This window comes from Pinus tabuliformis, chromosome 8 (assembly GCF_031772625.1).
Source record: "Pinus tabuliformis cultivar Carrire ecotype Pingquan chromosome 8, CPIR1, whole genome shotgun sequence".
NCBI classification, from domain to species: domain Eukaryota; kingdom Viridiplantae; phylum Streptophyta; class Pinopsida; order Pinales; family Pinaceae; genus Pinus; species Pinus tabuliformis.
Window position 1 is genome coordinate 2,069,863,582 of NC_142294.1, and position 26,600 is coordinate 2,069,890,181.

General features: G+C 34.7%; 1 pseudogene; it reads left to right on the forward strand.

The window, feature by feature from the left end:
• The first annotated feature begins 6,454 nt into the window (after positions 1-6,454).
• LOC149244779 (peroxidase 51-like) overlaps positions 6,455-26,600 on the forward strand; it is a 59,365-nt pseudogene continuing 39,219 nt past the window's right edge.

Sequence of the window (26,600 nt, forward strand, 5' to 3'; positions counted from 1 at the left end):
TAAATAATAATTTCTAATAACAATAATATTTATATTAACAATAATTTCTTTACTTAGCTAAATAATAACCTATTCTTAAAAATTTATTAATAAAAATTGTACCAACATATATTATAATAAATATTAAATATTAATTCAATATTCTAAAATTAATATTTTTAACATTAATTTTGATCAATATAATATCATTAATACTAATTATTATTATTAATTATTATCATTCCAATTATTATTACTAATTATTATATTAGTAATAATAATTAATGATAATAATAATAATAATAATTACAATTAATATTAATAATAAATATTAATGATCAATCATTTATTACAAATATTAAATAATAATTCAATTTTCTATGATTAATACTTTTTAACATTAACTATGATCAATATAATATCATTAATACTAATTCTTACTAATTATTATAATACTAATTATTTTTATTAATTAATATATTAATAATAATTAATATAAGAATTAATATTATTAATAACTATAATTTTTAATTAAAAGTAACCAATTAATATTAATAAAAAAAAATTATGAAAAAAAAAAGTAATAAATAAATAAATTAAAAATAAAAATATATAATTAAATTAATCAGAGAAAGCCGACATCTCATCAAAAATTATTTTTCAAAAATTGATAGCCGACATTCATCTCTCTTTTTTCTCTCCTCATTACTATTTAATCCCTCAAATAAGCTCTTCTTCTATCAAGCATTCAAGTTGTCCTGATGATGGATCCCGGTTGGGATTTGAAACGTTGGCAGAAAATGGTTCTTACTGTGGATTCTCCAGTAACTAAGTCGAAATTAAAGATATTGTTCCTTCTAAGTTCAAAGAAAAAATATGGTGTGAGAAATATTTGGCAGCTAAAAGAAAATTAAGTTATTATAAGAAGGTCATCAACCCCACCCTAGAATATCAAAAGTATCTCTCTATTTTAACTAGATCAAAGAAGAAAATTAATATAGCAAAGATTAGAACGAATTCTCATGAGCTCCATAGTGAAACAGGTCGTTGGGCAATTTCTAAAACACCATGGATGGAAAGGATCTACCATATATGTGAGAATAGGAACATTGAGGATGAAAACCACTTCCTCTTAGAGTGCCTCACATACAACCACATTAGATCTTATTTTCATAATCTTTGTTACAATAATGACCTTCCTAGCCTTTTACAATGTCAAAATTATAGTGAGCTCGAGAGGCTTCTCTCCAAGCTTTTTGAGCATATGAATACAATCTTAAATCAAAATAAATAATTTGTTTCTGTAGGTCCAATAGACCAATGTTTGCTCTCAGTGGAAGTTAACCATCATCATCATCATCATATAAAAAATTTAATAATTATATAAAGAATATTTTAGTAATGTTGTATAGAATAATGTAACAACTACTAGTTATTTTAGTAAATATGTAGAAACTTATTCTAATAATATGTAATAATAGAAGTGGATTTTTTTTTTTCTCTGCAAATACTAACTTCTATTAACTGTAAGGCAAAATATTTTTACATAGTATCGAGGCTTGGAAGCACTCGACAGAACATAACTGCCCCTTTACAGACATAAGCTGGGGAAACTAGTTACAAAGAGCAAGAAACCAGATAACAGACATAAAGAGAGACATGTGTTGCCGAGAAGGAGAACTGAGCCAGCACAGAAACACAAAAACATTGCAACCCAGCATATAAAGAGTCACCAAATTCCCATCTGGGAGCCAAAAAACAGTAGGACAATTGCATTGAAACTTGACCACGAGCCTGAAACAGAAGCCGAAACAAAAAGAGACAGTCCCAAGTGGCGCTACTTCTCCTTTGTCGGGCCATGGTTCTTCTTCTCAGCCAGACCTATATCACCAGTCTTCAGACCTTCATTGCCACTCAAATCGCTGCCAGGGATTGCCATGGCATGGTCTGCCTCGCCATGAGTCCCGTCCTCAGCTGCAGGTCCTGTATCTTCAAGGGGAGGAAGATTTTTGAGAAAATCCTCCTGTTCAGCCTTCTCATTTTTCCAATTCTCCATGTTGTCTTTGTCCGAGGAATGCTCACTGCTTGGAGAAGGATCAGGGGTGATGCAGGCCAAAGGGGAGACAAGGTCTTCCTCTTCCGAGAGAATAATGGTGATGTGAACAGTGACCAGGGGCCTATGCAAATTACTTTGAAATTTAAAGTACTTGGTTTGGAAAGCACTGTTCGGGATAGGCTTACGACTAGAACTTACAAAAGGCCCAACTTCATGGACGGGGGAGGGATTGAAGGGTTTCGGCGCAGTTTCCATGGCATGACTGATTGGAGGATGCAAAAGACTATCACGACACCCCCCTGAACGTTGCCTCTTGCCCGAGCAAACCATGATGACAAACAGGAGGTAGGGCGCAAATGGATTATGGATGGGATAACCAACAGGACGGAGTCGATTGAGGCAAGAGGGATGCCCAACAGAGCTTGCAACCGACAATGCAATATAACAGAACTTACAGACGACCACAAAACTTGCAGACAACAACACAATGCATGAATCCAGAACAGGGGAGAAATTACCCTTGATAGAGTTGGCTTGGAGCTCGCGGCAGTGAACCAGAATTAAACCATCACCAACAGCCTCCGCAAACCAGGTTCCGTTACCACGCGACTGAGCACAAGGCATGGTGAAAGAACGATGGAGCAGCATGATTATAACAGAAGGAATGTTGCGTCGATCAACGCAGAACATAAATGTGAATCCGCCAACCGATCCAACATTAATACCCTTTCCCTGCTCGCATGAGTTTACGTCCCGGGAGGCCACGCTGCTCTGCAGCTGGCAGTACTGGGCATTAACTCCTTGCATGGAGAACAGTGAGGTCGGTGATGCCACCCGGATCCGGGAGAATTTCTTCGATCTCAGGCATTTCCTTCTGCACAAGATTATTGAAGTCGAGGAGCTGAGATTCAGAGATTAAATTTGCGGGTGATCCAACATGTAGAGGCCGCCCACAATCAACTCCCATATTAGCCAAGAGGTCTGCAACTTTGTTCCCGTCCCTCCGTATGTGTTTCAATGAGATCGCTCTGTGGGAGGAAAACCAGCGCTCAATATGCAGTAGTTGTTGAGCCATTCTCCAACTGTTACTGATCTTGGAGGAGGGGGATCCCTGTAGAATTCTCGAGACCACCTGGATGAGGATTTGAGAGTCTCCCTAATAATAGAAGTGGATTAATGTGTATATAAATTTTTTAATGATTATAGAAAGAATATTTTAATAATATTGTATAGAATAATGTCACAATTGTTTAGTGAATTATTTTAGTAAATATGTAGAAAGTTATTTTAATAATATGTTGATGGTTTTGTTTTATACAAGATAGAAAATCATAAACGAGTTATGAATTTATTATAAATTAAGTGTTGAAATAAAGGAAAATAAGAGGTAAATAAACTAATATTGAATATATTTAGAAAAGACACAAAAATATTACATTATAACCTTGAATTGCTAACTACTAAAATGAATGTATTTTAAAGTGTGGTATTTTTCAATATTTCTGGTTAATTGCTTTTTATTCATTTAATATCTATATTATTCCTTTAATATCTATATTATTACTTTCATGTGAATTTCTACACATTTTTTTTTATTATTTATTATATTTTTATTTTTAAGGTGAAGTAAATAGTATATAATTTTCTTCAAAAATTATCACATCCATTGTTGTTAGAATCGACGTTTCAAGCCATCCACCCTCGCTCATCACCAAGATAGATCTATAAATAGAAGAGTGAGCTATGTGGAGAGAGAATGTTATTAGGGGACCATACCATTTTTTTTAATGATAATTTTAAAAAAATTTATTAATTTTCATTTTTATTTTAATTTAATTTATTTTTTTAATTAATGATAATTTTAATTAATTTTTTCAATAAATTTAAATAATTTTAATTAATGATAATTAATGATAATTTTAATAATTTTAATTAATTTTTCTTTTTCCATTTATTAGTTTTGTTTTTAATTAATTTTATTTTAGAATTTCAATTAATTCTAATTAATTTTAATTTTATTTTAGAATTTTAATAAGGATGTTTAAATTTCTTTTTAAGATTTTAAAATTATTAATAATGTTAATATTCATAATCATATAATTTATGTTGAATTTTAATTTTGAAAAATTCCTTAAAAATTAATGGTAAAGTTGATATTGATTTTAATATAATTTTGATTGAGATTGTTTTAACTAATTTTAATTTAGTTAGTTAATGTTAATTTTTATTTTAGAATAAATTTTAAAAATTTTTAGAATAGATTTGTCTTTCCAAACAATTGATTTTTAATTTTGTTAGATTAAGAATAAATTTTTATTTTGGAATAAATTTTAAGAATAAATTTGTCTTTTTAAAATTTTAAAATTATTAATAATGCTAATATTCATAATCATATAATTTATGTTGAATTTTAATTTAGAAAAATTTCTTAACAATTAATGGTAAAGTTAATATTAATATTAATGTAATTTTGATTGAGATTATTTTAACTAATTATTTTAATTTAGTTAATTAATGTTATTTTTAATTTAGAATACATTTTTTAAAAATTTAGAATAGATTTGTCTTTCAAAATGATTGATTTTAATTTTGTTAGATTAAAAAATAATGTTTAATAATAATATTAATCACTAATAATATTGGTTTCTCTGTGTAAATATCATCTTTGAGATCACCATGAAGAAATGTTTTCTTCACATTCATATGGTGAAGGGCCTCCCACCTTTTTCTTATTGCAATGGAAAGAGTTAATCGAAAAGATTCCATTTTGTCCATTGGAGAAAATATTTCATCATAATAGATACCATGAAAATGTTGAAAGCCTTTGGCCTCCAATGGTGCTTTGTATCTTCTTATAATTCATTTCATTGTTTTCTTTATCTTGTAGGCCCACTTGCATTTAACAAAATTATGATCTACAAAAAGTGGAACCAAGTCCCAAGTTTGGTTCTTAATGAGGGAGTTGTGATCCTCATCCATAGCTACTTCCCACAAAGGATCCCCAACATCTTCTTAATATTTGATGGTTGGATGCTAGAACCATGTAGAAATGCATGGGAATAATTGATTTGTAGTAGTGAGTACATGAAGTGCTTCTTCAAATTGAGATCCCGTGGTAAGATCATCAATGGGATCACTCATGAGGCGCCAATTTTGTGTCGAAAGAGGTTGAGAATCTAGATGTTCACATGCATTCCCATGATTTTATGATTCAACTTCAAAACTCAAATCTAAAATATGATATGAATGACAAGATGCATCATCTCTTATATTTGCTATAAGAGGAAGCACAAAGGTTGTTGCATGTTGTTCCTTAGATGCACATAAGGGACTTTCATCAAAGTAGACACTCCTCGCGTTTAAGAGATTTTATATTGAAAGATATAGAAGTTTATATCCATTTAGACCATTTGGATATCCAAGAAATATGCACTCTTTTCTTTGAGGCTCCAAATCCTTCCTCTTTTCTAGAGGAATGTGGACCCATTCAGAAGATCTAAAAATGTAGAAATGTGTAAGTTATGGTTGCATGCCACTTCGTGCTTCAAAAAATGTTTTCCCTATAATAAATTAGTGAGAATATATGTTTTTGTATGTATGAAGTACAATTTATTGCTTAAGCCCATAATTTTGAAGGAAAGGACCTTGCATGAAACATGCAACTAACCATCTCTTCCAAAGACTTGTTGTTCCTCTTAGCAACCCCATTCTTGCTTCCCAAAGAGTGTCTCCAAAGTGGTCCAATCTTGACTTGGAGAAATTTATAAGAATAGAAGACCAAAGGCCTCTTCCATGCAGTTGAAATATTTGGATTTTTCAATTATGGAATCTTGTTCAATCTCTGTTGTCATGGCTATTTGATATAAACCTTTACTTCTGAGTTGAAGTTGAATCTTTGGCTTTCATTGAAAATAGTTATATGGCATGATAATTGTTGAAGTTGGAAGCTCCATTCATTTTTATAGCTCCAATCTTCAATACCTACAAATATATTGTTTGTGCTCCTTCTTCCTAGCTCCCGTGAGCTCTAATATCATGTGAAATTGTAGCTGAACCTACACATGCTGGATCTAGTTAGAAAAACAATGAAAAATAAATGCAAGGAAAGATGAAAGAAAAATGATAAAGAAACGAAAATGAATTTTATTCATTCATGGAAAAGAAAATTACGAGGGGATACAATTCAATGAATATACTCTACATGTTTTAATTAATATAGTAGTAAGTCAAGGAGGGAATACAATTCAATGACTATATTCTACATGGTTGAACTAATATGTAGTAAGTCAAGGAGGGAATACTATTCAATGCAATATATTCTACATGGTTGAATTAATATAGTAGTAAGTCGAGTTCTAAATCTACATATATGTGAGCATGCAATGAATAAAATGGACATCTAGTCTTAGTTAACTAGCCATGGAGTTATCAGTTAACTATCTCATGTAAGTGGAGATTACTAAAACTCATGCATGCACTTGTGGAGTTACCTCTTGGTGATAATAATAAGGTTTCCCTGCATGACTCCACTCACTAGTATAATTGAAGTACAATTAAGTGCATAAGTGTATGTTATCTCCAATATAACTAAGCTTCATAAATTTTTTTATGTTGTAACTAGTCCCATTGTGGAATCCATTGTAAAGAATGTTGTTTCTCATAAGTTTGTGAAGATGATCACAGTTCCTACCACATTGAGGCTCTTCTTCCATGACTACTTTGTTGAGGTAAGGGATATATATAGCTTGGAGGATTATACATTAAAAGTAGGAAATTTGTGTTTTTCTTTAAAAATAGAAATTGGAATTCTTTGTTCTTTTGGGTCTAGTTTTTGTTGTTGAGATGCTTGAGCTTATGTTGATTGCAGATTTTTCCATATAATTTTTATGGAACAAGTTTTGCTCCATGCCATTTATATGCATTGAATCTATTTATGTTGATCATGTATTCCACCACCTAACTAGCATGAAGAAAAGTATGAATAGTTGACTTTGCTCCATGTGGTTGGATGCACAAAATCTAGAATCTATGTAAAGACTAATATTATCAGTAATATACTGAACAATATAGTGTTTGAACAATATGATTTACAAAATTATTGAAGTGAAATTGTTTGATGCTTAATTTGGGTCTCAACAGGGATATGATGCTTCTGTGATTATTTAGTCTGCTCCAAATAACACAACTGAGAAATATTTTTCTGACAACTTGTCACTAGCTGGTGATGGATTTGATACTATAATAAAGGCCAAGCAAGATGTAGAAAATGTGTGCCGGACACTATCTCTTGCGCTGATATCCTAGCCATGGCTAGTAGACATGTTGTAGCCTTTATAAGAGATCCTGAATATCATCCAAATTCCCTTCTTTTCACCATATAAATTATAGAGGAATTAATAGAAAGGAATTAATAGTATTTTAGGCTAGATAGCTAGAAAGTAGTACCTATCAACCTTCCATAAATCATTAGTTTCCATAAGGATTTTACGTCATGTAGTGTTTTTTCTATGATTAGTAATTTTAAGACTTGTAATCCTATTGCATTTTTCTACGTTTGTCTATATTTTACAAGCTGGAGGACCCTAGTTCAAGGTAGATCTTGGTCGATGAGATGGGTTGATATCCCAAGCGTTCAAAGTTGATAGAAATCTAAAAAATCCTTCACACACTCTCAACCAAATAAACTATCTAGTTTCAGAGTGGGCTAATGGGTCGACAAAACATCCTTCAGGTTTCGCGCCCCCACGCCGCTAGCGAGGCCCTTCTAGGGACCAGGTCCCCTCTCTCCCCAATATTAATAAAATGGAGCTATGCAAGGTTAACATGAGTTTCATGAATCAGTGTATAACTCCCATTTGCAGTTAACGACTATTTCACGGTTCATCATAAAACACCCATTTGCAAGCCAATTCGCTAGTTATGACACAATGGCTCACCAAACTCATGCAGCCACACACTCGCCAAAGTGACAGGTTGCCCTCCTTCACCAATGGCCACTTGCGAGTTGTACATAGAGTGAGGCATCCAATTTAGAATTTGAATTATAAAATCCACCCAAATCCATTAGCAATTAACCAGAGGAGGGTGGGGAGTAAATGTTATCCATAAATGTTGCATACAGTCGAATTCCTCAAATCTACCACATGTGGCAAGTCATACAAGGCCATGTACAGTCAAATTTTGTGTTTGAGATTTTTCCACCGGAAGCTCCATCTCATTTCATTTCAATTTCATTCTATCGAGTGATGAAATAGGGGAGAGAGAGAGTGGTGACCTAGGTGCAAGCGATATAGATAGCCTCACAAATCTATTCGAAATTTCTTCAATATCAGGCCAAATTTCTCTTTCTCCTTCATATGGCATATCAGTCATCTAATGTTAAACTAAGAGCCTCATGGGTTTTTTTCCAATCACCCCAACCCTTTTTAATTGATAAATAGAGCCTTTGTCCCTATTGAAATTGTAATTTCAAAGGAATTACCCAAAAACATTGTCGGTGCTTTAACACTGTCGCGGCTCTCAAATAGTCTTAGTGTAATTTCCAAAGGAATTACACTATCGCGTTCTTTTCCAAAGGCTTTGCATTAACCGCAAATAACAACGGTTTATAATCGGGCTTTCAAACACTCCTTCTTCTGATGCAATAACACGTCTCTCTGAAATCGCTATTGCAGCCTCCAATGTACCTATACTTAGTTCCTTATGCTCCGGGTTTGCGATGCAATCATCCTTGTGGACCCAATAACCTTTTCCACTCTTCTCTATAATGTTTCAGGTCCAAGCTTATCGAGTTTTCAGACTTCAGCAATTCCAAAGGTCTCTTCCACGCTCCACTTGCGATGCGATAACAATCATAGACCCAATAATTTATTAAAGTCTCTCTATAGCGTATCGGCTCCAGTAGTGTCACGATATTGGAGTTTGGCACTTTCAATGGTCTTCCACTCCACTTAAGTTCCTGCGATGCGATATTGGTTCAGACCCGATATGGGTATGAACCAAATCTAATAATGTGTCAGGTCCGGAACTATGTTCCACCCAAGGAAATTTCACGATTTCTCTGTGTAAAATAGAGTTTTGTCTGCGGGACTTAACAATGCTTTTAAGAAGCCTACGCTTGTCGATACGAAGGGAAAACTCCCCAATAGGTCTAATATTAAGAGTTAATCGAAAAAAACAATTGAATCTCTATTAATACACTTGAAACCACATAGAACCAGGACTGATACGTCTATAAAATACCAACTAACAGAGAGTCAATAATTCAGGTGAACAGAGAGAGGCTTTGAAAAATTATAATGCTTATGGGCTTGACCTCCTTTTGAGAGTCTCTTTGTTTCTTATTTATAAATAATAGATAAATCCTTCTCAGCCCCTATCCTTTACAAAAGCATGGCGTTTACATAAGTAATTTAAAGCAATGAAGCTACTACAGCTTATCATAAAGCGAGTTATTACAATTTGATATTTATTCTTAACTTTATCATTATCCTAAGCTAAAAAAGCATGAAAATTTGTTGGCTAAAGGACCCCACTCCCTTCCCTGTAGATTTTTTTTGTATTTTTGGAATATATTTGAAGATTTTTTTCCCCTAAGTCACATGCTCCTGCATCAGACTCCTGATGACAAAATTCGTCATGGGATCCTGTCCATGAATTCATCTATAGAACTTCCCAGTTTTCGTAGCATGTCTTCTGTAACCCAAGTAGCTTCAGCGGTTGGCTATCCCTTCCATTTTACCAGATATTGGAATTACTCCATCCCCTTGTCTTCTTAAACACATTCTTGTCCAGAATTCCTTTTGGTTGCAACTCCTTTGCTGTGGGTAACTATTTTACCCAATCAATCTCTTGGATCTCTTGATCTTGTGTTGTATCATCTGTAGTTCCACTTTCATACTTGTACAGGTCTGCAACATTAAAAATTGGTGATATCCCAACATCAGGGGATAACTCAATCTCATAGGCATTTGCAGAGAACTTTCTTAACACTCTACATGGTCCAATTTTTTTGAACTTCAATTTATTATACTCCCTCTTTGGAAACCTCTCCTTTCTGAGGTGTGCTAAAACCAATCTCCAACTTCAAATTTCACCTCTCTTCTCCTCATATCTGCTCTAGTTTTATATTTGATGTTGCTATCCTGCAGCTGCTGCTTCACTTGTTCATGTATTGCTTGCATTTCTGAAGAAAAATTTTCACCCTCTGCACTTCTCATCTCTTCTTTTCCCAAATTTCTTAATTCAGATATTCCTCTTGGATGCATTCCATAAACAATATGGAATGGAATTTGTCCTGTACTTCTATTAGGTGAGTGTTATATGCATATTCAGCTTATGCCAATACTTTATCCCATTGCTTTGGATGTTCTGCAGTAAGGCTCCTTAAAATATTGCCTAAACTCTTATTCACCACTTCAGTCTATCCATCAGTTTTTGCATGATAGGTAGAACTAAAACTTAATTTAGTTCTCAGCTTCTTCCATAGTGTCCTCTAGAAATTTCCAACAAATTTGGAATCCCTATCTGAGATAATACTTTTGGGAAACCCATGCAATATTACAATCTCCTAAAAAAACAAATTAACAATGTGAGAAGCATCACTAGTTTTATAACATGGAATAAAGTGTGCCATTTTTAAAAATCTGTCCACTACAACAAAAATTGAATCATTACCTTTTTGAGTCTTTGGTAAGCCCAACACAAAATCCATACTTACCATATCCAAAGGCCTATCTGGAATTGGTAATGGGTTATACAAACCTATGTTTTGGCTCCTTCCCTTTGCATATTGACAGACTTTGCAAGTTCTCACATACTTCTCCACTTCAGATTTCATTTTCAGCCAGAAATAAAATCTGTTTAGTTGTTCAAAAGTCTTCTCTATGCCAAAATGTCCTACAAATCCTCCACTATGTTTTTGTATGATTAAATTCTCCCTCATTGAATAGTTTGGTATGCACAACAGATTTTTCTTAAATAACAGTCCATCTTGTATGAAGTAATCCAACCATTTACGTCTATCCACCAAAACATTATTTTTACTAGCCTCAAATGCCTCTTTAAAATCTGAATTAGCCTCATATAATTCCTTAAGAAAATCAAAACCCAACACTTGGATTTGACTCTCTTGAAGCAATACATTTCTCCTACTTAAGGCATCTGCAACCTTATTTGATTGACCATTTATATGATTCAAAACAAAATGGAAACCTTGAAGATACTCTACCCATTTGGCATGTTTCTGCCTAAGCTTTGGCTAGTGCATTATAAACTGTAATGCATGGTTATCTGAGTAAAGGATGAATTCATTTGACATTAAATAATGCCTCCATTTCTTCAATGATTGCACAACTGCGTAGAACTCCTTATCATAAGAAGAATACTTCTTTTTGGAATCATTTATATTTTCACTATAATAATCTATTGGTCTATCTTCTTGGCTTAAAACACCTCCAATTTCTTCTCTGCTGGCATCACATTTCACTTGAAAAGGTTTATTAAAATCAGGCAAAACCAAAATAGGCTTTTCAGTGATTTTTTTCTTTAACAGCTGAAAATTCTTCTCTGCTTTAGCAGTCCATTTAAATGGTTGTTTGTCCTTCTTTATGGTCTCAATAATAGGTGCATTTGTCTTACTAAAATTCTTGATAAATTTTCTATAAAAGTTACCAAGACCATGAAAACTCCTTACCTCAAAAACACTCTTGGGTGAAGGCCACTCCATAATTGCCTTGATCTTTTCTAGATCCATCTTCAACCCTTCAGCGGAAATAAAAAAACCCAAGTACACTAGCTCTTCTTTCATGAATGAACACTTCTTCAAATTCAGCAATAATTTCTCTTGCTGCAGTGTTTGTAAGACATAATTTAAATGCCTCATGTGCTCCTCCTTAGACCTGTTGTAGACTAATATATCGTCTAGATATACTATTACAAACTTACCAATGAACTCTTTAAGAACTTCATTCATTACTCTCATAAATGTACGTTGTGCATTTGACAACCCAAAAGACATTACTCCCACTCATATAGTCCCTCATTTGTCTTAAAAGTGGTTTTCCACTAATCCCCTTCTCTTATTCTTACCTGATGATACCCACTTTTAAGATCTATTTTTGAAAAATACTTTGCTCCACTAAAGAAATCCATTAAATCTTCAATTCTAGGCAATGGAAATCTGTACCTGATTGTGATTTTATTGATGGCTCTTGAATCTGTACACATTCTCCAGCCTCCATCTTTCTTTTGGCTTAGCACTGTTGGCACTACACAAGGACTCAAGCTTTCTCTGATCAGCCCTTTGTCAAGCAACTCTTACACCTGCTTCCTAACCTCTTCATTTTCTATAGGAGTCATTCTGTAATCTAATTTGTTAGGTAGACATGCTCCAGGAATCAAATCTATAAGATGGTTGATTCTTCTAATGGGTGGTAATTCATTAGGAAAATCGTCAACAATAATATCACGATATTTCTCCAACATTTCTTGAATTTCAATGGGTAAATCAGAAACTTCAGTAGAAGTCATTTTCACCTTAGGCTTGCAAATTACAACAAAATTTACCTCATTTTATTCAATCTACTTCAAGTATTATTTTCCTCCAAGTAACAGAGTTTTTAGATTAGTCTTCTTTCCTAGTATATCTTCTTCTTGCAGAGGAAACAACGTATGATTGACACCATCCTTTCCAAACTTGTAGGTGTTTATTTTTCCATCATGTATGGCTCCTCTGTCATATTGCCAAGGTCTTCCAAGCAATATGTGACACACATACATTGGCATCACATCACATACAATTTTATCTTTATACTTGGCCACTTGAAATTCCACTTCACATTGTTCATTCACCAACAATTGATGTCCATTTTGCAACCATGACACTTTGTAAGGTGTTGGATGTTTCATTGTTTTCAGCTTCAATTTCTCCACCACTTCTATAGAGACCAAATTATCAGTGTTTCCACTATCAATAATCATCTGGTAACATTTCCCTTGGACTTTACACATTGTCCTGAATAGGATTTTTCTTTGTGATGGTTCAACCACCTCCTTTGCTGGCTTGAGAAAAACTTTATTAATTACCAAAGATTCTCCTCTCTCTGGTATATTTTCTTCTTCTGTCACTATTGCTGCTGGCGATTCTCCCTCAACTGGAGTGACAAATGCATTCCTCAGATTTTTTTCTGCATTCTCTGGTCACTCAAAAGCTCTATGTCCCAGCTTGTTACATCTATAACATCTTATTTCTCTGCCTCTTCCTCTACCTCCTCTTCCTCTAGGAAAACTCCCTCTGCCTCTTGCATCACCTCCTGTGGGTGCATGTTGGGTTGAGTTGTTGCTAGCTCCATCTTTAGGTGTTGTAGATCTTCCTCTACCACCTTGACTTCCCCTTCCTCGGAAAGTACCTCTCCCTCTAGCAGACTGCTTCCTTATGAGTTTTTCTTCAGCTCTTAGTGCTATCTGATAAGCTTCCTCTACTATTTTAGGAGACAGTAGACTTATCTATTCTTGAATTTCCATCCTAAGACTATTCATATATCTAGCCACCTTCTCATCTGTATCTTGGGCTTCTCCAACTCTTATGCTTACCTTGTAGAACTCCTCTATGTATTCTTTCACTATCAAAGACCTATGTCTAAGATTTTTCATTTGTCTAAACAAGGTTTGCTAATAATTACTTGGCAAAACCTTACCTCTTAGCTTTGCTACCATCCTACTACAATTCTTGATTGGTTGCTTGCCAAGTCTCTTCCTTTCTGCCAGTACACCATCCCACCAAAGCGCTACATGGCATTTTAGCTTGGTGAAAACAAACTTTACTTTCTTCTCATCTTTTGTTTATTCATAATCGAAGAATTTCTCCATGCCATTAATCCAGTCTATCAATTCTTTTGGATTCATTCCTCCTTCATATATTGTTACCTCTGTCTTTGGCCTAGCTGTGTATCTCAACGCTGACTGAAAGAACCTCATCTCAAGAGTAACTGCCACAGCTTCCTCCACTGCAACTTCAATATCAGGTTCACTAACATCTCCATCATCTATGTTTCTACCTATTGTTAATGCATCCAATCTAGCTTGCATCTGTTGCACAGCTTCCATTACTTCAGCGTTTGTAATAGGCCATCCTCTTCCACCACGTCCTCATCCACTTCCAAATTTGAAAGCCATAGTAACTTTTATTCTCCTACTTTTGAGATTCAATCCAATGTCAGATGGCTGCTCTAATACCACTAATGGTGGCTTGGGTGTAGGTGATATAGATAGCCTCGTAAATTTGTCCGAAATTTCTTCAATATCAGGCCAAATTTCTCTTTCTCCTTCATATGGCGTATCAGTCATCTAACGTTAAATTGACAACCTCGTGTGTTTTTTCCAATCACCCCAACCCTTTTTAATTGATAAATAGAGCCTTTGTTCCTATTGGAACAGTAATTTCAAAGGAATTACCCAAAAACACTGTCAGCCCTTTAACACTGTCGCAGCTCTCAAATAGTCTTAGTGTAATTTCCAAAGGAATTACACTATCATGCTCTTTTCCAAAGGCTTTGCATTAACCGAAAATAACACTATCGATGGTTTATAATCGGGCTTTCAGAGACTCCTTCCTCCGATGCGATAACACGTGCTCTCGGAAATCATTATCGCAACCTCCAATGTACCTATACTTAGTTCCTTCCGCTCCGGGTTTGCGATGTGATCATCCTTGTGGACCTGACAACCTTTTCTGCTCTTCTCTATAATGTTTTGGGTCCGAACTTATCAGGATTTTGGACTTTGGCAGTTCCAAAGGTCTCTTCCATGCTCCACTTGCGATGTGATAACAATCACGAACCTGATAATTTATTAAAGTATCCCTATATCATTTCGGCTCTGGTAGTGTCACGCTATCGGAGTTCGGCACTTTCAATGGTATTCCGCTCCACTTAATATCTTGCGATGTGATATTGGTTAGGACCCGATATGGGTACAAACCAAATCTAATAATGTTTCAGGTCCGAATCTATGTTCTGCCCAAGGAAATATCACGATTTCTTTGTGTAAAACTGAGTTTTGTCTACGGGACTTAACAATTCTTTTAAGAATCCTGCGCTCACTGATATGAAGGGAAAACTCCCCAACAGGTCTAATATTAAGAGTTAATAGAAAAAAAACATTTGAATCTCTATTAATACATGCGGAACCACACAGAACTAGGACTGATATGTCTATAAAATACCAATTAACAGAGAGTCAATAATTTAGGTGAACAAAGAGAGGCTTTGCAAAATGATAATGCTTCTGGGCTCGACCTCCTTTTGAGAGTCCCATTGTTTCTTATTTATAAATAATAGATAAAACCTTCTTGACCCTTATCCTTTACAAAAGCATGGATTTTACATAGGTGATTTAAATCAATAAAGCTACTACAACTTATCATAAAGAAATTTATTACAACTTAATCTTTATTCTTAATTTTATCATTATCCTAACCTAGAAAAGCATGAAAACTTGCTGGCTAAAGGACCCCACTCCCTTTCCTGTAGATTTTTTTTTATATTTTTGGAATATGTTTGAAGATTTTTCCCTCTAAGTCACATGCTCTTGCATCAAAGAGGGTCTTTAATTCCATCAAGTGAGAAAACTGGGGAGAGGGAGAGGGGTTTTCGTTCCATCAAGCGAGAAAACTGGGGAGAGGGGGGAGGGGCTTCATTACATCAAGTGAGAAAACTGGGGAGAGGGAGAGGGGATCTCATTCCATTGAGTGAGGAAATAGGGGAGAGTGCAACCATTCCGTCAAGCAAGAAAACAGGGGAGAGTTTCATCGAGTGAGGAAATAGGGGAGAGTGCAACCATTCCATCAAGTGAGAAAAATAAGGGAGAGTTGCAGGCAGTTTTCAGAAATTTGTCAAGAAATTATCCTCAAATCTCCATGCATGGCAGGTCAGACAATGCTCGATTCATGTTTGATCTTTTTTCGCCAGAAGCTCCATCTCCTCATATTTCAATTTCATTCCGTTGGGCGAGGAAATAGGGGAGAGTTGCCTACTGTTTTCAGAAATTTTTTGAGTGCATTTATCTTCTGCCAAGAAAGATAGGGTTACCATTTGCAAATGTATTTTTTTAGTATTTTTTTTACAAATTATATTCATTTTCTACAAATTATCTACATTATTTTTTCTCTGGGATTTTGTTTCAGGATTTTTTCACAACGATGACAAGTGAGTTGCCACAACAGTGACCAGTGAGTTTCTGTTACGGCACATATCTGGGTCATCATTGCGACAACTCACTAGTCATCGTTGCGGAAACTCGTATATCACAATTGTTTGTAATTTATTGGTGGACTTCATGAGTTCTTTGGTATTTCTTCCAAGTTTGTTTCATCTAGTTTACTTTAACTTTTTTCTCAGTTTATTCATTTTCATTGTCTTGTCATCTAGTTTGGCTCAACATCAAACTTGGGTATTCTTTGAACCAATATACATCAAAGAATATAAAAAATTAAAAATGATCCAATTGAACCAATTGAACAAATCCTCATAACTGTATATATAATATTGGTTGTAAAATTAGGTTAGTATATTTATATATAGTAATTTGAATTCAAATAAAAATAAAAGTATCTTACTAAGAAAATTGTTTTTAATATAAAATCATTAGTAGGCTAATTACACTGATACCTACTCCTATATAAATTCCATTGTGATTTGGTTATTCCTCTGTTACATGTGTTTTTATCCTCCATTCAGGTATAGGTACTTCCATAGGAGTCTTCCTTTGCCATAAATACATTATTTCATTTTCATATTGAATATTCTTTTTATCCTCCATTCAAGTATATGCATTTCACATCTAGGTACTTCTATAGGAGTATTCCTTTGCCATAAGGACAATGTTTCATTTACATATTGAATGTTGTATTATTGAAGGAAATTCATAATAGTTTGAACATTCTAGAAAAGAAATATAGAGAAGACTAATAAAATCGTGTAAATGGGCATGGAATTAGTGTGCCATAGAAACAAATGAGAAAATTCTTAGCTTTTTATAACTTATAATTGAAAAATTGTTGAGACGTCTCCATCATCCGACAATTCTCATATTTCTTATTGCTAAGATCATGAAGACTTTTATTGATTCATATTTACATTATGCATGCACTGGAAAATTCATCATCTTTATAGAATAAAAGAGGCAGCATGAGCTACAAATATGAGTTATCATGTTAACCTAGTGCAAGAGGACCTATCATGTTAAGATAAACTATTAGATTAACCTGGTTGATTGATAAAGTGATAGTGGTGTTGTTCTATTACTCACTGTTACATTGGCTATTATCCTATTAGTGGAAACTCACTGTTACAGTGGAAGAAACTCACTCTTATAGTGGTGACAACTCATTGTTATAGTGGCGACAACTCATTGTTAGAGTGGTGACAACTCATTGTTAGATTGAGTTGTCGCCCCTGTAATAGAGTTTCCGCCACTGTAACAGTGAGTTTCCACGACTGTAAGATGGGGTTGTCACCACTATAACAGTGAGTTGTCACCACTGTAACAGTGACTTTCATCCACTATAATAACTAGTTGCATCCATTGTAATAGTGATTTTCTGCCACTTTAATAGTGAGTTATTGCAACTGCAACAATGAGTTACTGCAGCCTTGTTTTAACAATCTAGCAATATTTCATTAAAAAAAAAATCATTTAATTGTTTTCTTCTTTTATAGATGGTAGAAAGGTGGACATTGATCATCTAGGTTTGGTACCATCCAAACCCAACCCAAGCACAAACTAGATTTGTGCTTCATAATGAAGCACTAAGCCAAGTCTATCAAAATAGTGGAGAAATTCCTCGGACAACCACAAAAAATGAAGCCTATTATATTGCCCTTGTTGATGGGCTAAGAGCAGCAAGGAATTATGGTGTAAGAGCAACAAGGAATTATCATGCTAGTAACATTGTCACTTACACCAATTCAGAGTTGATAACCAATCAAATGATTTGAATTTTCCAAGTCATAAAACAAAATTTGATTTGAATTTTCCAAGTCATAAAACAAAATTTGATTTGAATTTTCCAAGTCATAAAACAAAATTTGAAATCCCTACACAAACAAGCCAAAAGCATTGTTGCACAATTTCAAAGTTTTAACATAACTTACCAATCAAATGTCCAAAGGGTTTTTGATGGTATACTCAGTGAAGAAACATCCCATGGACATGGATGTGCAAGATATGTGGAGGAGCCAGCATGTGCTCCACCAATTTTCATTGATAGGCATCGATATACGTGGCCTGTTAATGAATGGATTGTTCTTGTTATTTCTATTGGGGTTATTATGGTGGGAGTCCTATTATGGTGTTCTTCTTTCTTGTGATAGATTGTAGCATCATAAACAATCATTATGTCCATCATTTTTTATGTATTTATATGAGCTCTATTTTTTATAGGTGGGCTCACTTTATTTTTTGGTATGTTTTTTATATCTCAACACGTGTATGTAAAAAATGTATTTTTCAGACAATGCTATTAATGGAACTACATTGTGATTAAAATTCAGATGTCTCATTTTCATTACAGTTTAGTTGTGTCTAACAATTCGTTTTAGTTCAATTGTGTCATTTTCATTAAAGTTCAATTTTATCTATCTGTTGGAAATAATGAGAAGGCTAGGGGGAGAATCATTATTTCCTTTCACAAATGTTATTTTTATTATCAGTTGAGAACACTTTAAACAGAACCCAAAAATGGACAACAAAATAAATATTTTTATTATCAAATAGAGGAATCCAAAAGATGTTACAAAACGAGACCTTAGAATGCCTTCATTACCTCTTCACATTTCCAACTTCTAGTAACATTCATTCATTCATTATCCATGAGTAGCACATGCAATATTTATAAAAGTCTCTAATAAAAGTCTAATGAGATCAAATTATCAAAGAAGTCTCTTCAATAACAAATTACGTGAGATACCCTTTGTTACAAGCCAATCAAGATAGCTTATATATCAATCATGATTTTTCCTTTATACATGGTTAAATGCAAAATGCAATTGTGATAACTTGCATTTTTCCAATCCATAGATCCAAACTCAAGAGATGGAATTGTATAAATATCCAAACAAAAAATTCAAATGTTTTTATTTTCTCCACTATCAACATCTACTTTCACAAGATCAAGTGATTTCAGTTGAAGCATGTTTTGACATACATCACAACAACAACAGATAAGCCTGCAAAGAGTGAAAATAATATGAACAACTTGCAAATCAATGAAGCTAATTTGATAATCATGCAAAAATTATAATATGCATTCAAGGATAAATAATAAATTGTAACCAATACTTTTTAAGACAAGTAATTTAAGGAGTGTAATGTTGCACGGACAACAAAGTTGCATGTAATCATACTTTATATTATTATGATGGAAAATATCCCTTGACCACGGCAGTAACAAATGGTTGTTGTCAAATGGCAGGCAACCATTGCAGCAACACCTAACTGTGTACAATGGAAATAGAGCCCCTGACAATGACAACAATGAATGGTCATTGGAAAATGGGTTGCAATTATTGTGGAAGCACTTGACTAAGTACTGCCACTGCAATAGACGATGCCACATTTTCTCCTTACTAGACTCATTACCTCAACTCTTCCATTGCATTGTTCTCCCACATTCAAACTGTTGCAGAGAACAAACATAACCATAACCACTATAAACTATGAATAAAGATGGGCGGCTCAAGATTTCATAGAGAATGTTAATCAAGGTTGTCATTAATGTCAATATGGTAGTGTTTGTGATGGAAAATTCTTGTGATCATAATGTTGCCCATGAAGGACCCAAGGATATATATATATATATATATATATATATATATATATATAGACATAATAGAAGCAATAGACCCAAGGAGGAAAGCCATCAGGGAAGCCATTGGAAGACAAGAACAAGAGCCATCAAAGAGTAGCCATCGGAAATCATAGAGAAGCCACAAGAAAGCCAAGTCAAGAGTAAGAGCCATATCAGAGATATCACATGAAATATTGGAGGAGCTAACATAATAGAGCAGTTAACAGTGATATCAGAGGAGTAAAGAAGAAAACATTGGACGAGCCATATCAGAAGTATCGCATGTAATATATTCCCAAGAAGAACAGAAAGGAAGAAAACAACAGAGGAGCATAAACAGAGTTATCAGAGGTCACAATAAGATAAGCCACGAGAGAAACGGCTATCGGAAGAACAGAAGAGTGAAGAGAAGTCACAGGAGATCAGACCCAAGTGCTTGCAGAAGAAGAATAACGGAGGAATAGATCTGGATCATCAAATCGAAAAATCCGTTAGATCGATGGTGATTACCAACTGCGGGGGTAGGAAAGTATGGGTTTCCTTGATCGTGGTTGAAGTCCCACACTCAATCCTAGCCATTGATCTCATACTCAACTCTTATATCATATTCAATTACGGGGGTTAAGGCCATTTTAATCCATGTGCCAGTCGAAGTCCCATAAACCATAGATTGCGATATAATTCATGGACTTGATGCTCCAATAGAACATGCCCTAATGTAATATTGTGTCTGCCTCGTCCAAAGTCAATGTCACACTAAAACTGTGATTTTGATAATACATGCGCACCCGAACAGGTTATAGTAACAACCCTAATATAACATCGCATCCACCATATCGCAAGTCTTATAGGGTTGTCACTGTAAAACTTGCGATTGCGATATAATATTGCAGACCCACTGCACCATTATAACATGACTTTATACAATATCACATCCATAGTATCACTAGTTTCTAAGGGATGTCAAACTATCGATTGCGATAAGGTTGTGGACCTGACAGATTTATTAACAATTATTTAATATCATATTGCATCCACTCCATCGGCAGTAGGGGAATTGGCTATGTTATGTGCAAACCTCCGACAGTTGTTATTGCGGGATTAAAGGAATAAGTCTGATTTTCATGAAGCTAGCGATTGCTGGGGTAAGGTGATGTCATGGTTGGCCCCTTCACCTTTGAATGATTCATTTCGATTCATTGGAAAAACTCATACATACATATATATATATATATATATATATATATATATATATATATATATATATATATATATATATATATATATATATATAAGTTGAAACACTTCACTTCTGCGAGGCATATCAAGCATCTATCACACAGAACAAGGAAAGTTCACAACTCGTAAACTGGAAGAAACAGAGGAAGCCGAAGGTCTGGCAGACGCAGAAGGTGCAGTAGAAGCCGAAGGTCGAGCAAAGAAGGAAGCTGAAGACAGAGTGGGCGGAAAATCTTTTGACCCAATTCATCTTGAAAGATATGGTTAGAGCACTTGGGGTCGGTGCCTCAGAATTGGAAGGATTGGTGTCCTTGGAGTTGGTGCTCATAAATCCAAGGTTGGTGCCTTGACAAGATAGGGTCGAAGCCCTAGAGGTTGGAGCCTCATCAAGACCAAGTTGGAGCTTGGAACACATTTATATTGTATTTATTATTTTACTCAATAAAAGTATACTTATACATTTCTCTATTTAAATTGTGAACAATTAACCTGGTAATAATAAAAATTGAAAGAAAATACTGATTCACCCCCCTCAGTATTTCCAAAAATTGGTATGAGAGCCAGCTTCTTCATATCAGCATAACAGCCAGAAGAAGGATTCTTAGTCACAATGACAAATCAAGAAGTGCCATGAAGACATCCTCTGTTCGATGGCACAAATTTTGGTTTTTGAAAAAAAAGAATGTCCTACTACTTAATGTCCTTTCGACCTGAAGTTCAGTATTCGGTTTTAAATGGGTAAAAAACTCCTTCCACTCTTCCAATAGATCAAGATGAAAGGAAATCTTACATTGCAAATGCAAAAGCCTTAAATTCCATCACTAGTGGAATCACTAATTCTGAATTTACAAAAGTCATGAATTGTGACTCAGCCAAAGAAGCATGGGATAAGCTAGTTAGCTTATACGATGGGGACTCCAAAGTTAAGAAGGCAAAGCTTAAAACTTATAGAAGACAATTTAAAAGTCTTAAAATGGATGATGAAGAAGATATTGCATCATACTTTCTTCGAGTAGCTGAAGTGGTCAACTCTCTTAAAGGATTGGGAGAAAACTTTGAAGAAATCACTATTGTTCAAAAGGTCTTAAGATCTCTCCGAGACAGATTTGACTCCAAAGTAAGTGCTATAGAATAAATGAAGGACCTAGATACTCTCAATATGGATGAACTTCATGGAATCCTCATTTCCTATGAGATGATAAAAGGAAGCCCAAGTTCCAAAGATGCAACATTCAAGGCCTCAAAATCAAAAAAGGGGAAAGAATGGGATACCAGTAGTGATGACTCCGATGATGAATCCAAATTGGCACAATTTGTATGAAGACTAAAGAAAGGATCTAAGTTAAAAGATAAGTACCATCTTATTTGTTTCAAATGTGGAATAATAAGTCATTATGCTGCAAAATGTCCTCTTAACCATGATAGTGATGGTGAGGAAAATTCTAAAAGGATGGTATACAAAAAAGGGTTCAATAAGAAGAATTTATTCTCTAAGCAAGATGAGTCTGATGAAGATGAATTTCTACTCATCAAAAAGAAATCAACTAATCATTTCCCTCATCGAAAAGGAGGTAATGATGAATCAGATGAAGAAAATGACTATGATGGAAGCCAAGAAGTATTATTCATGGCATTAAAAAATGATGATGATTCAGGTCTAGAAGGAAATGTAGATGAATTGATAATGAGTGCCATTGAAGAAAATGAGAAATTATGAATAAAATCATTTCTCTCAGCGTAGAAAAGGAGGAAACAAAAAGGAAGGAAATGTATCCTTTGGAAGTGGATCTGCCAAAATTACTGGAAAAGGAACTGTTACCCTTATTAATGGAAAAGGAAAGGCTCAAAATGCTTTGCTAGTAGACGGGCTCAAACACAACCTCTTGAGTGCTAGCCAAATCTGTAATCAAGGACATAATGTTGTCTTTAGCACTAAAGATTGTGAAATAAGGAACTCTTCCTCAGGGGAACACGTGGAAAAACGAGTTAGAATATCAGATAACATCTACATTCTGAACAAAATTCAAGAAGATAAATGTTACTTAAGTCAAACAGATGAAAGTTGGTTGTGTCACAAGTGACTTGGAAATACAAGTTTCGATAACTTGATCAATATTAGAAAAATTAATGCAGTACGAGACATCCCAAAGTTATTCAAGCCAAATCAAGGAGTATGTGGTCCATGTCAACATGGAAAGAAAACTAGAACCAACCACAAGACCGAGGAGTTTTCTACGTCAAAACCTTTGGAGATCATCCATACTGATTTATGTGGACCAACTAGAGCTCTGGAACTCCAAGGAGAAAGTTGCTTTGCTTTATTTGTTGATGACTATACTAGAATGATGTGGGTATATTTCATAAAATATAAATCGAAAGCATTTGAGTGTTTTAAGAATCTTAACGCTCTTGTAGAAAATGAAAAGGATTCTAAGATTAAAAGTCTTAGAATGGATAGAGGGGGAGAATTCACATCAAAAGAATTTGATGAATTCTGTAAAGTACATGGAATCAAAAGAGAACTCTCTGCTACCAGAACACCCAAGAAAAATGGGGTAGTTGAAAGAAGAAACCGAACAATTCAAGAAATGGAAAGAACAATGTTAATAGCAGCTGACCTGCAGCCAAAATTCTGGAGAGAGGCAGTCGGGATAGTTGTTTATACCTTGAATCAAACTCAACTAAGACCAAATAATGAGAAGACTCCTTATGAATTATGGAAAGGATGAACTGCTTCAATAAAATACTTCAATATTTTTGGCAACAAGTGCTTCATAAAAATCAATGATGACTCACCAGGAAAATTTGATTCTCAGGTTGACAAAGGAATATTCCTTGGGTATTCTGCAAGGAGAAAAGCCTACAAGTGCTACAATAATTGACTACAGAAAATAGTGGAAAGCATTGCTGTGAAGATTGATGAAGACCTTCCAGAAAAAGAAATTAAAGATCATGAAGTTGACTCTCTCATTGAAGAAAACAAAGAAGAACCTGAAAAAGAGGGAAAAGGTCAAGAAAAACACAAGGAAAAAGAACCATCTCAAACCCCTTCAAAGGTGAAGTTTCTCCAAAAACATCACCCATAAGAGCAGATTATTGGCAATAAATATGAAGGGATGAAAACCCGAAGAAGGATGACAAGTACACCAAATAAAAAAGATGTTGCTCTCCTATCTATAATAGAACCAGAAACATTTACTCAAGCAAGTAAGGATCCTCATTGGGTAAAAGCCATGGAAGAAGAAATGTCTCAAATCGAGAAGATTGAGACATGGGAGCTGGTACCTTGTCTAAAGGGTAAAAATATAATTGAAACCAAGTGGGTGTTCAAAAACAAAATGAATGAAGATGGACAAATCATCAGAAATAAGGCAAGGCCTTTTTGTAAAGGTTATTCACAAATTCAAGGAATCAACTTTGAAAAAACCTTTGCACCAGTAGCTCATGTGGAAGCTATAAGAATGTTCTTAGCATTTTCTTGGTCAAAAGGATTCAAAATCTATCAAATGGACATAAAATTAGCATTTCTGAATGGGGAACTCAAGGAAGAAGTCTACATGGAGCAACCAAAATGGTTTAATCTAACAGAAGGAAAAGACTTTGTTTGTAAGATGAAAAAGGAATTATATGGGTTGAAATAATCTCTTAGAGCTTGGTATGCAAGATTGGATCACTATCTACAACAACAAGGCTTCTTGAAGGGGGTGGCAGGAAGTAATCTCTACATAAAGATGGATGAGGATAAGTTACTAGTCACTCTTGTCTATGTTGATGATCTAATTTTTGCTAGTAATAATGATGAGATGAGCCATGAGTTTGCTCAACATATGTCAAAAGAGTTTGAAATTTCAATGATAGGAGAGTTATATTACTTCCTTGGACTACAAGTATCTCAAACCACGACAGGCATGTTCATATCTCAAGAAAAATATCTTAAAGACATGCTTAAAAGATATGGAATGGAAGATTGTGCACCCATGAGCACACCTATGACCACAGATTGGAAATGAAGCAAAGATGATGACTCTCCTCCGATAGATGAAACTCATTACAGGTCAATAATTGAAGCCCTCCTATACTTAACTGCTACGAGACCTGACATTATGCAAGCAGTAGGAATGGTGGGAAGATTTCACTCAGCTCCTAAACAATCCCATTTGTTGGTTGTAAAAGGAATTCTTAGATGCTTAAAAGGAACTCCTAATTTTGGTCTTTGGTACCCTAAGAGCTCAACTCTTACTGTGACTACATACACCAATGCTGATTAGGCCAGAAGTGTTGATGATAAAAAAATTACTAGCGGAAATGCATTCTTCCTGGGAGATTGTCTAGTATCTTGGCTCTGAAAAAAACAAACATCTATATCACTATCTACAGCTGAAGCCGAGTATATAGTTGTTGTAGATTGTTGTACTCAAATAGTATGGATGAAGGAAGCTCTGAAAGATGTCAAAATAGGTACCAATCAACTAATCACCATCTATTGTGATAACACAAGTGTTATTAGTCTCAGCAAAAATCCAGTGATGTACTCAAAGACCAAACATATACCAATCAAGTATCATTTCCTTCGTGAACAAGTAGCTGAACAAAACATCAACTTGGAATATATCAATACTAAGGAGAAGATAGCTGATATTTTCATGAAGCCTCTTCCTCGAGAAGCATTTGAACATCTTCGCCAAAATATGGGGGTTATTTCTCTAGCATCACATTAAGTTGATTCATAAAGATGTTGCATGACAGGGGGAGCAGTTCGACAGGGGGAGTTCTTGTGCACCTTTTTTCCATTGATTTCAAAGGGGGAGAGAAGAAGAATATTTCCATCAATGACAAAGGAGGAGATTGTTAATCAAGTTTGTCAATGATGGGAAATTCTTGTGTTGATAATGTTTCCCATGAAGGACCCAAGGACTGAATATAACATATGGAATGAATATATATATATATATATATATATATATATATATATATAGACATAATAGAAGCAATAGACCCAAGGAGGAAAGCCATCAGGGAAGCCATTGTAAGACAAGAACAAGAGCCATCATAGAGTAGCCATTGGAAATCACAAAGAAGCCATAGGAAAGCCAAGTCAAGAGTAAGAGCCATATTAGAGACATCCAATGAAATATCGGAGGAGCTAATGTAACAGAGGAATTAATAGCAATATCGGAGGAGTAAAGAAGAAAACATCGGAGGAGCCATATTGGAAGTATCACATGTAATATATGCCCAAGATGAACTGATAGGAAGAAAATAGTGGAGGAGCATAAAGAGAGTTAGCGGAAGTCACAGGAAGATAAACCACCGGAGCAACAACTATCAGAAGAGCAGAAGAGTGAAAAGAAGTCACAGGAGATCAAACCCAAGTGCTTGCGGAAAAATAATGGCGGAGGAATAAATTTGGATCATCAGATCGATGGTGATTAGCAACTGCGGTGGTAGGAAAGTATGGATTTCCTCGATCGTGGTTGAAGT